At 50.1% G+C, this 12415-nt stretch overlaps 1 long non-coding RNA gene across 1 annotated transcript; it reads left to right on the top strand.

Annotated features, from left to right (window-relative positions):
• The first annotated feature begins 6471 nt into the window (after positions 1 to 6471).
• Positions 6472 to 7769, top strand: LOC120387574. The gene is made up of 2 exons (XR_005590232.1): positions 6472 to 6566; positions 7616 to 7769. It is a non-coding gene; the product is annotated as an uncharacterized LOC120387574 (long non-coding RNA).
• Positions 7770 to 12415: the final 4646 nt, after the last annotated feature.

Here is a 12415-nt window from a genome sequence, read left to right as displayed (position 1 = left end):
GAATGGCAAGTGTTATCATTCTGGTCGGGTAGTATTTCACCCCCACTTTGTACTTCCTTTGCACCCATGCAGATGACAATATGCAAGGCATACGCACCAAATTTCTAATGTGCTGAGGGGGGTGCTCCCCCCCCAGCTCCGCCTAGGCCCTGCCCCACCCCACTCCACCCCTTCCCCTGAAGCCACACCTCCACCCTGCCTCTTCCCGCCCCTGCCCTGCCACCTCCCCACCTCTTCCCACTCTGTTCCGCCCCATCCCCTGTGCACACCTGGCCCTCGCTCCTCTCCCTGCCCCCCAGCACCTCCTGCACTCCGCGGAACAGCTGATCATGGCAGGCAGGGGGCACTAGAGGGGAGGGAGAACGCTGATGGTGGGCTGCCAGTGGTGAAACACCCACCATTTTTTTTGTGGGTGTTTCAGCCCTGGAGCACCCACGGAGTTGGCATCTATGAAATTGCAAGGTAGAAGGTGGTGGAGAATCAGGCCAACATGATAATCCTCTTGAGATCCATTGGAGCTGTGCTACCAGAAGGGAGCTGCAGCAGATGCTTCTCCTGAATGGTTCTTTGCCTCCAGTGAAGTCTTCTGTGGTGGTTTGGGGCAGAATACCCTATTTCTTCTGTCTGTGTGTGTGTGTGTGTGTGTGTGTGTGTGTGATATCACATTCTTTTGCCAGGGTTCACATGCACGCACAATGATGATAATGAATGCTTATGTAGTCCCTTCCCTCCGAGAATCCCAAAGCATTGCAAAGGTGGGTAGAAATGATCATCCCCTTTTCATTAACAGTTGACATCTCCTACTGATTCCTACAGTGTTTGACAGATCAGTGTGAAGGCTTGATAAGAAAGACCACATTTTCTTTATCTTTCCAAGCACTTTCAATCATCAAGCGCATGTATCCTTCTGATTTATTGACTCTCCACCTCTTACATCTTTTCCCAGACATGCTGACCTGCCCTGGGTAGAATCTCCTCCTTGAGATTTTTATCAGTTCCTTTTACCGTGCAGTTTATATTAGCAGTGCAACCCTGTGTCCTTTTCCCTTTTATACTGCACCTGCACATTGGGCTAAAGGCTTTAGGCACTTTCCTGCAATAACTCAGAAATCTCTTTCCCAGTCAGTAGGGTCTGCAGCACCTTTCCATTTAGCAGATATTTCCTCTTCTGGTCCTTTGCTCTAAGACCTGCTATTCAACAGTCCTCCGCATTTAACCAGATGCTGAAATGATCTAAATCCTTCTGTAATGGGCTGCATTGTGCTCTGACTCCTAATTTAGTATCATCTGCAGATTTGGAATCCCTGCTTTCATTACCATTATCCAAGTCATTCCTGTTAAAAAACAAAACCAACAGCAGGGATTGCAACATGCCTCCCCCGGGACAGCCTCTTTCCAGCTCAAAGTGGTTTCGCTGACATCCCTCTTTTGCTTCCTGCCTTTTCATCCAGGGCTCAGCCTGCTGTGCCAGTTTTAATTCTGTGACCCTGCATCCTCGATGTAAGCGGGGGAATGGTCCCGCTATTGTGGGGAACTTTCCTGGCTTCTGCGCTACCCTGGTGAAGTGGAATAGCAAAAGGATCTGAGTCCTCGCTCCCACTTCCTTTACCCAGAGGTCTCCCTGCCCTTGAGGACTCCCCTTCCATTCTCCTGTCTGGCAGAGTCCTCGTAACCCCAACGAGGCTGGGCCCAGGATTCCTGGGGGGCTCGACCCCCAACCCTGCTGTGGTCACCTGGGACAGGGGCTAGGGTGTCCCCACTCCGGGGTGCTCTCTCTGCACTGGGCACTTCCCTGACCCACTGATCACATCATACAATTTAAAGCAAATACAAGTTGTTTAATTAACAATTAATTTAAAAAAAAGAATAAGGAAAAATGGGAAAGGTTACAGGAAAACACATCACACTGCTCTGTGGCAGGGAACATCACAAACAGTGTCTCTGGACATCAGGGCACTTCACAGTCTGTTCCTTGTAGGTCCCAGGCCTCCTTCTCAGGCCCTGGCTGTGCTGCAGGGATGCTGCGGGTTGGACACTTGCAATGGTGGTGGCCAGACACCTCTGGGTTTTGGGTGGTGGGACCCTTCTTCCAGCGTCAGCCCCCGTCAGGTTAAGGTCCCCCTCCCAGCCTGGCCTGCATGGACCCTTGGCTGGGGGTATGTTTCTGCACTGGCCCCTTTGCCCAAGGTCCCCCCTTGGCTGGCCCCAGTTGCTCACCGCACCTGGCTCCAGACTGCTCCAGCCCAAACCCCAGTTCCACTGTTCTAGCTCCAGCTCCACTCGGCCTCTGCACTGATGCTGATGTTCTGCCTCCAGCCCCCAGGGCTGCTTCTCTGGCCCCTCTGGCTCTGTGGCTGCAGCTCCACTCCCAGGACAGGGTCTGCTCTCCCTGGGCTGTCTCTGACTCTGCTCCCAGCTCTGACCTGCTTCCTGGGCTGCTTCTCTGGCCCCTCTGGATCTGGCTCTGCTCCCAGCTCAGCTCGGGCCCCTGCTCTCTCCTTAGCTCAGCCCCACTCTGTCTGGCCCAGGCAATTCCAGCTCACATGGGGGACGGGACCCCCCTGGCCTCATGACGCCCTGATTAGCCTGCCCGCCCTGTCAATTAGGCTGACCTGGAGCATTGGCCTCTCCCCAATCTTTTAGTGCTGGGAGCTAGCCAGCCAAAACACCCCCACTGAATGTTAGTAAGGGGGCAACAGTCCCCTTACATAGACACAAGCCCCTGATTGGAAGCTTTGTTAACCCTTTCTATGCTGAAGAGAGAAGGGCATATCAGGTGCACCTAGGGTGACCAGATCACCACACTAAAATATCGGGACACATTGGGGTTCCATCAGCCCCGCCCACAGCCCACCCTGCTCCTCCCAGGCTCCGCCCCCACTCTGCATCAGGTCCCGCCCACCCCCATTTGGCCCCCCGACTGCACCCTTCCTCATCCCCCGGCCTGCTGCTGGCTTGCTGCATCCCTCCTTAGTGCCCCACCCACTGCTCGCCTCCCCGCCCGCCTGCTCGCTCGCCCGCCCGCCGCTCGCCTCTTTCACCCCCCCTGCTTGCCACTCACCCCCACGGCGCCGACTTCCCCTCTCCCAGGTGGGTGCCGTAAGCCCGTGACCAGAAAGAGGCAACTAAAAGCAATGTCCTAAAAACCTGATACTGGTATAAGTTTGACAGGTCTCAAAGTGGCCAGTAAAACCCACATGCTCTGCGTGTCTTTCTCCAACAATGAGGGTGCAAGGGAAAGTCAACACCAAAGACAGACGTTGCGTTTTCTAGCTTTGTCATTCTTTTCCCTTCCCTTTTGGGTTGTGTTTCTCTTCTAGGAAACAGGATCGGACAACAGCAAGAACGCCAGTTCTAGCCCATCTTCTTCTCTTTTCCCCAGAAAGGATCGTTTTCCCACCTTTAATACCATCTAAAAGACTGTCAAACAAGACTTGCACCCCCTCCTTTCTTCCCAACTAAAGGGCAAGGGAACAAGAGTTGTTGTGAAAATGAAAACCTTATTCCACACTTTACATTTCAAATGCTTTACCTGTTTTTCCTTCTTTTCTGTATCTTTAATAAAAGGTTAAAAAGGATTTTTAATGGTGTGTTTGCTGTGATACTAAGCAGGCTGAGGTTTCTTTTTACCAAACCTTGAACCTTGTTTAAAAACTGTTTAATGTTGAACAGCAACTGGGTTATGTTAACACCTTCAGCCCATATATTCCATCTAAATTAATACAACAGATCTAAGGTCCAACTTTCAGGTGAGTCCTCAGCCCGTGTTGCAGGTGGGATCTGGGCTGTTTCCTGTTTTCTACACAGATTCCATGCAAAGCTCTGTGTTTCACATGGGTTCAACATGATGCTGGGCAAACCTTGGCAGTTTGGCCTGAATTCAGTTTTCAGTTTGGAGCTATCTATTCCTTACTGCCTCAGCCTGAGAATGGCATCATTCACATGTTCTGCCGGGAGAGGCTCAGCCGGCCCAGAGATTTTTCTTTTCATTGTGGTCTTGACAAATTCATAAAAGATCCCAACAAAAAAGCAAAGGTCTAGAACAGGGGAGGGCAAACTACTGCCCGTGGGCTGGATCTGGCCCGCCAGGGCTTTCAAGTCAGCCCACGGGATTGCCAGCCCTGTGGCGCAGCGGGGCTAAGGCAGGTTCCCTGTCTGCCCTGGCCCTGCGCCGCTCCTGGAAGCAACCGGCACCATGTCCCTGTGGCACCTGGGAGAGGAGGGAGGCAGAGAGCTCCGTGTGCTGCCCTCACGCGCAGGCACCGCCTCCCACAGCTCCCGTTGGCCAGGAATGGGGAAGCGTGGCCAAAGGGAGCTTTGGGGGTGGTACTTGCAAGCAAAGGCAGTGCACAGTGGAGCGGCCTGCCCCACCCCACCCCCAGGAGCCACTGCCGGACATGCTGGCCACTTCCGGGAGTGAGACAGGGCCAGGGCAGGCAGGGAGCCTGCCTTAGCCCCACTGTGCGCTGCTGCCACCCTGAACTGCGTGAGGTAATTGGCGCCGGGCCAAAGCCTGAATCCTAAACCCCTCCTGCACCCTGCACCCCAACCCCCTGCCCTGAGCTCTCTAATCCCCTGCCTGGATCCCCCTGCTGCACCCCTCCTGCACCCCAACCCCTTGCCCTGAGCCCCTTCCTGCACTCCGCACCCCCTCCCACAGCCCCACTCCCTCCCGCACCTCAACCCCCTGCCCCAGCCCTACATTCATGGCCCTGCATACAATTTCCACCCCCCAGATGTGGCCCTTGGGCCAAAATGTTTGCCCACCCCTAGTCTAGCAGGCATCAAAATTAGAGGAGGCCCAAGAGAGTTTGGTGAACTTGGCTCATTTCTGGTCTCAGCAGGGTTGATGCAAACCCTTTTCTCTAGTTTTCTGCCTGGATGCTTAGCCCCGGAGCTCTGCTCTGAGCTTAGGGTTTGAACCACAGGCACTGACTCAGTGGGCACTCTGGGGCTCAAGCACCCATGGGAAAAAAATTAGGGGTCGCCGATCAGCTGTTTGGCGGCTGGCAGGAGGCTCTCGAGAGCGGCGGGCGGGCAGGGGGTCTGGGAGAGGGGATGGAGTGGGAGCGGGAAGAGGTGCAGCAAAGGTGGGACCTCAGGGGAGGGGCTGGAGCGGGGTCAGGGCCTTGGGGGAAGGGGCGGAGCTGGAGTGGAGCACTCATTAGGAAAAGCAAAAGTCAGTGCCTGTGGTTTGAGCAACCCTACCCTTCACCCCCAAATTAACAGCAATTCTCTGCCAGAGACAGCATGTTTTTCCTAGGTTTCATCCCAAGTCAGAGCCTCCACACTGGCTCCTACTACTTCTCAATGCACTTGTGATGGCCGGGCTCCCTCAGTTACCTGCTTCTCCCTGAGCCAATCTCAGAGGCGGTTCCACCCTACAGAAGAGATGCTCTGAAAAGAGAATAGCAGCTCAGGCTGTGTAACCTTTCCAGAAACTCCCTGGCGGCTGAATGGGGGGGGGCAATACACATGTTGCACGAGACCCCACCCTGCTTCTAAACCTTCCTTCTAATGTGCTGAAGCTCAGCTGTGGGGAGGGCCTTGCTGGGATCACGGGCCATGGGCTAGTCAGTGCAGGAGAATCGGCTGACCCTCATCCTACTTGCTACTGGGAAGATCTGCAGCAGAAGGACAAACCAAGCAGTGAAGGCTAAGAGGCCACCCCCCTGACTGGACAGCTTCCCAAGGGAAGAGACCATCTTGCAGTATCTCCAAAGCCAAGCACACGGAGTACAAATCCGCTGTGGTTTTTTTTGCTTTCCTTTGACATCTGCCTCCATTAAGCCACCCGTTTGGTCTCAGTATATAGGAACCCATTAATAACATAGGGCCAAATTCTCTGCTGGTGTAAAATTGGCTAACCCCACTGAAGTCAATAGAGCTGCTCCAATTTACATCAGCAGAGAATTTGGCTCCTTCGCATAAGCTGACCTAAAGCGAATATACAGGAGAGTTTAAAAAAGGTAACACAGAGAAAGAATAATTCACAATGACAATTTTATGTATAAAACGCACTCACCCTGCCCAGAACAAAATGTCAGAGCCATCAATCAAACAGCTAAAATAACGTACAGTTAAAAACATTCCCAAATAGGCAATGTGTTTGTGATTTACATTCATTAATAGCACACGTTATTATTTGTCCACAATTGACAATGGGTTTGCTTCTGTCCAAGACACAAACTGCAGACAGTCCCAGCCCCAAAGAGTTTATGGTGTAACCGTCAAACTGAAAGGACAGCGTATGCTGGAAACCCAGAGGAAGTGTGAATTTGATTGTAATGTTACTCTGTTGTTGGTTTTGTCCCGTAAAGGGAGTCTTTAGAGAATTCCAGCCCCAGGAGTTGAAGTGAGATCTTGTATATCATAGATTCATAGATTCTAAAGCCAGAAGGGTCCATTATGAGCTGTCATTGTGACCTCCCACATAGCACAGGACATAGATTTTCACCCAGCCATTCCAAGATCGAGCCCAGTATCTTGCGGTTGACCCAGAGTGTATCTTCCAGAAAGACAGCCAGTCTCAATTTGGAGTGATGGAGCATCCACCACTTACCTAGGTAAATTGTTCCAACGGTTAATGATCCTACCTGCTGAAAATGTGTGCCTGTTTCCCGTCTGAGCTCCCAATTCAGCAAGCTACTTTTAAGCGCAACTTGAAAGGAAGTTCATAGGAGTCTGTCTATTAACTTCAGTGGGAGTTAGTTCGAGCTCATAACATGGCTTGCACCAGTGTAGCGCTGTTAATTTCAGCGGTGTTACTCCTGATTTATGCCCACGTGAGCAACCATGTTACACTCAAACCCCAGCACTGTGCAGCTGGAATGCTACCCTGGCCACCTCTGAATTCTCACACTAGACAAGCCTGAATGATGGGGTGAGCCAGATGGGGAACACAGAACCACCAGCAGCAGATTCTTCTCTTCTGGATGTTTAAAAAAAAACAACCCAACCCAACACCTCGCCATTAAAGCTGTTTGGCATCAGGACAGCTCAACACCTTAGGATTAAGTAGCATTGACCCAGCTTCCAAATCCTGAGCAGTGGTGTTCACGCCATTCCCCCAGGCAACACCACTTGCAGAACTAATAAATACGGTAAATAACCCTCACCCAACCCTCCCTAATGAAGGAGGGTCCTGCCGACCCGCTGGAGTTGTACTCTAGATTTATACAGCTGAACCCTGAGGGGTCGTTCTCTCCTGGGTGCTGACCCAAAGCCTGCTGACATCGAGAGGAGTATTTCCCTTGACTTCGATGGACTTTGGATCAGGCCCCCTATAAAAGGGATTGGGCATATTATAAGCTACACATTGGCGGCGAGTGGAGTTCAAACAAAACAGTCAGGTGACCTGCTTTCTATGGCCGGCTCTGCCACTGGTCTGCTGTGGGACCTCGGACAAGTCACCTCACCTCTGTGACTGTTTCCCCTCCACCTTTTGTCTGTCTTGTTTATTTAGACTGGGGCAGGAGCTGTCTGTATGAGCATGAACAGCGCTTAACACAATTTGAACCCAGTCTCAGAAGGGGCCTCTAGATAATGTGGTAACACAAATAAATGCAAATCATAAGTTAAAAATAGATATTAATAACTTCTTCGTTGATTATAGGGAGATGACAGTTCTCCCTGCATTCACCTGGCTCAGAGATTTCACCATTTCGCTGATAAAGCAGTGTCTGACCGTTTAGTATGATTTTACCGACAGTCAGGTTCTGTTGCTGTCCGTGAGCTTGACCATAAAACCCTGAAATTCCTTTGTGTCAGTCAGCTTGGCCTTGTGGGTCTTGTTAAGGTTATTTTGGGGACTTCCCCTAGCCAAGCTAACATGCTGAACGAAGTTAGATCTTGCTGTATCTTAATATGCAATACCCCACGCTTCAAAAACATACATAGGCTAGTGCCTTGCTCCCTTTCCCAGTCCAATAGCAACCAGGCCCATGGCTGCAGCCCTGCTCTGGCTTAGGGTAATGGAGCTTGCAGACTGGAAGCTGAAAAAGCAGCTAGGGATAAACATAAAGGGCTTTCAGATTTTCTGCCAGTGTATTATGCAATGTACTACAGTTCAGCTAATAAAATGTCAAAAGTATGTCCGTGCTTAAAAAAAAGAGAGAGAAAAGTTGGAAAAGAAGCTTCGATTGCAGCCAGGAGGCTGGGTTTTTTTTAACCCAAGACTGGAGTTTTAATTTTGTGGGGAGGGGGAATTTGGAAGAAACGTTAAGATGAAGCAAGAGGAAATAGCAGTCTCTGTCAGTTTCCTACGAAGGAATCAGACACATCAAGGGCTGAGGTCCCTGGAACTCATTAACACCCTTCCCCACATGCTATCTCTTCAAATTCCTTCACCTCTTCCCCTTGGGCAGCCAGGACAGCAGCCGTGCACAGCGGTCAGCTGTTTCCCAGGTATGATAATGTTCCTGCTGGGCTACATGTCTGCAGTGCAGTTTATCCATTTCATGCCTCAGAGCACTCCTTCTCCACCTCCTTCCTAACGCTGCGCCCATTTCTGGGGCCCAGCTTCTGATCTACTGTTGCATGGGTGCAAAAAAGCTCACCCCACCCCTACCCCCAGCTTCATTGCATGGTCAATAAGGTCAAACTATAATAAGGGTTCCTGTGAACAGGGACTGCCCAGCCTTCACTCCCTCTGGGAAGCAGACCCCCTGGAAAAGAGCAGAGAGAGCCGCTCGGCATGTCCCTACACATTGACCCTCAAATCGTTGGGGGAGCACTTTGCACCATGTTAATGGCTGGTGCAGAGTGTGGGCTGCCTTTGCACTAAGCAGCTCGTGGAGAGATGGTACCACCTGAGACAGTATCTCCTGGGGTTCCCCTGGGGGACCTGCAGCTCAGAGAGGCCCCCAGGCACTTTGTTGTGCATAAATCACCCAGTTTAGCCCTTTGTGACTTACTCCCATGGCAAAACGGGTACCAGGTGTGCCAGTGCTACCCACATCCACGGCCTCCTTTCCATTGGCCAGGACCAAGCTGCTAGGGGAAGGGATTGCTTTGGGAAGAGTGAGGGAGAGCGAGCGACGGAGGGAGGCGGTAGTAAGATGAGGCCCTGAAACATAAACCCTTGTAGTAGAGGCCCAGTATGAGGCCTAAGGCCTGAACTAAAGTAATGGGCAAGACTTTGCTAACATAAAGCAAAGTTCAGCTGTGAGCCAGAGGCAGGCCCTGCTCACAGAAGCTGGCAAGGAAAGGGCTGATGCTGCAAAAATACACATCCCTAAAAGGTACCAGAACACTCGGATACTTGCACATTCCACACACATAACAAGGAACAGGCTGACCCATCCTAAAGATGAACAAAAGGGAAATATGGTGGATAGAGTTGTTTTGTTCGAACCAACATGTACAAGGTGAGAGGCGGCACCTTACTGTGTAGAGGGGTTGTACCTTGCTACATAGAGGGGTTGCACCTCAATACGTCAGGAACGATGTGTAACTTGTTTGTACCTGTGTATAAGACTACATCCCCGGGGCGGTGTCTTTGTCCAGCCTAGGGGGCCGTGGAGTGTCCCGCTACTGACTGAGCCGGTCCATTGTCAGGGGCACATATTCGTAGTATGTCCTGTAGAGTCTGCGGGAACTATTACTGTTTCGTTTGACAATAAACTTGGCCGGGTGCCTTCGTATCTTATCAGAGTCTGTGGTCATTGGGGGGTCTCTCGGGGTCTGCTGTGCCAGCGATCTGCAGAGCCGGGGCAGCACACAGAGGGAACACACAAACGCAGCCGACTGTTATCAACATTGATCAGAGCAGAGCACCACATGGGTGGCGTCTGACAATAGGCTGGATGGAGTGAGCGGGGGGCGTGGCCTCGGAGAAGGGGCAGGGCAGGGCAGGGGCAAAGGTGTTTGGTTTTCTACAAATACAAAGTTGACAACTCTGCCTACCGCTTTAATTACACTGGCATAGTTAAAGTGGCACGAACCCCCACCCCCATTTATGTTGGTATAACAGAGCTTATTCCTGTATGGGAAGGAGAATTAGCTACATGGATATAACGCACCTGTAAGCCTTGAGCAGGCAAAGACCTTCAGGGGGATTTAAGCGAGGCATAGCCTTGTGTTAGCCCTCTGCATCGGCTGAATTTCACCATTGGACTATTTGCTAGTCACTATTCAGTTTGTATGCCAGGTCAGTGGGGAGGGATAGCTCAGTGGTTTGAGCATTAGCCTGCTAATAAACCCAGGATTGTGAGTTCAATCCTTGAGGGGGCCACTTAGAGATCTGGGGCAAAAATCAGTCCTTGGTCCTGCTAGTGAAGGCAGGGGGCTGGACTCAATGACCTTTCAAGGTCCCTTTCAGTTCTCAGAGATTGGTATAGCTCCAATTACATTATATCTAAGTCACATGGCTCCCTGACTGGATAGGTAAAACTTGTGAAACAGGCAAATAATGCTGAACAAACACAACACTTTCCAATATGACTTTTTGGACAAATAATCACTTGGGCTGAAACCTGGGTGGTTTGCAGATGTTTGTACAAATATCTGTGCTGTTGTCAGCGTACTTGCAAACAGTGAATAAAACGACCACTCGAATCACAGGAGAGTGAATGCATGATGTTTATTTTTAAAAAATTGCAAGTCACTTTGGGACAGATTTTTAAAGGCATTTAGGTACCTAAACCCTACTCATTTCAGTTGGAGTTAGGCACCTAAATCCCTTTTAAAATCTGTCTCTTTGTGTATGATTCAGCAAGCTCTATTTCTGAACCACTGCTATGAAAATGGCGGGTTTATAGATTCCAAGGCGAGAAGTGACCACTGTGATCATCTAATCAGACCTCCTGTACAAACAGGCCGTAGAATGTCTCCAAAACAATTCCTAGAGCAGATCTTTTAGAAAAACACCCCATCTTGATTTAAAAATTGCCAGTGAGGGAGGATCCATCACTGCCCTGGGTAAATTGTAAAAATTTACACCTTATCGCCAATCTGAATTTATCTAGCTTCAGAGTCCAGCCATTGGATCATATTACATTTTTTCTGCTAGATTGATGAGCCCATTATCAAATATTTGTTTGCCATTTAGGTACTTATAAACTGTGATGAAGTCAACCCTTAACCTTCCCTTTGTGAAGCTAAATAGATTGAGCTCCTTGAGTCTATCACTGTAAGGCAGGTTTTCTAATCGTCTAATCATTCTCGTGATTTTTCTCTGAACCCTCTCCCATTTATCAACACCCTTCTTGAGTGTGGACACCAGAACTGGACATAGCAGCAGCAGTCACCCCAGTGCCAAATACAGAGGTAAAATAACCTCTCTACTCCTCCTTGAGGTTCTCCTGTTCATGCATCCAAGGATCACATTAGCCCTTCTGGCCACAGCATTGCACTGGGAGCTCACGTTCAGCAGTTTATCTACCCCAACTCCCTTTTCAGAGTCACTGCTTCCCAGGATAGAGTCCCTCACCCTGTACATGTGGCCTGTGTTCTTTGATCCTAGAAGAATAAATTTACATTTATCTGTATTAAAACACATATTATTGGCTTGTACCCAGCTTCCCAAGTGATCCAGATCACTCTGTATCAGTGACCTGTTCTCCTCTCTATTGACCACTTCCCCAGTTCTCGTGTCACCTGCAAACTTTATCGGTGATGATTTTATTTTTTCTTCCAGATAAAAGTGTTGGAGTTGCAGCTCTTAGAGTACACTTAGACTACACTGAAACAAGACCATGGGGGCCTGATGCTAAGACACTTTGAAGCCCCAATTGTTAAGAAGCCTTGTCAGAGGCACATGGAGTGAACAGACCCAGTACTGAAGTCTGTCACCCGTTCCCCTCCCTTAAGGGAAGTTGATGCCCAGTGATGAGCTGTGGCAGCAGCTACCACACAATCCCCGTTCATGTTCTAAATCACTAAGGGTTCCAGACTTGTGCATTTAATAGGGAAGTAATTCTGTCATGGGTTTTCTGGGATTCAGCGGTTCTGTGATCTTCCATCTTTTACTCCATCTCTTTGTCTTTGTGCTCTTATCCTATCAGAGTGGAGAAGTAACCCAGCCATAAAGGAAGATGCTGCTGCCTCTGCAGGGGGATGGATATTTTGTTGCTGCCTCACTCCTTGCATGGTTTGAGGTGTGAATATTTTGCCTCTCACCCCCTGCACTAGGGGGTGAGTCAGCTCAGCACCTGGTCCATGCTACCGCTGAAAGGACCTCTGGAGAAGATGAGTTGGCTGTAGGAGGAGGGCTAGGCAGCTCTGTGATTTGCAGTCAGAGGCAGGGAGGTGTGGGTGAGCCCAGGAGAGTGTGGAGGAAAGACACCCAACCAGCCATCCCAAGGAGAAGGGTACTGCCAACCCCCAACATTCAAAAAACATGAGTAAACCTCCCAAAATTATGAGATTGGCTTAAAAATCCTGAGATTTTAAAAAAATAATACACTTGGGATTC

The sequence above is a fragment of the Mauremys reevesii genome, linkage group 1, assembly GCF_016161935.1.
Source record: "Mauremys reevesii isolate NIE-2019 linkage group 1, ASM1616193v1, whole genome shotgun sequence".
NCBI lineage: Eukaryota > Metazoa > Chordata > Testudines > Geoemydidae > Mauremys > Mauremys reevesii.
The sequence above is the reverse complement of the archived record's forward strand: the minus strand, read 5'-3'. Positions and strand labels throughout refer to the sequence as shown.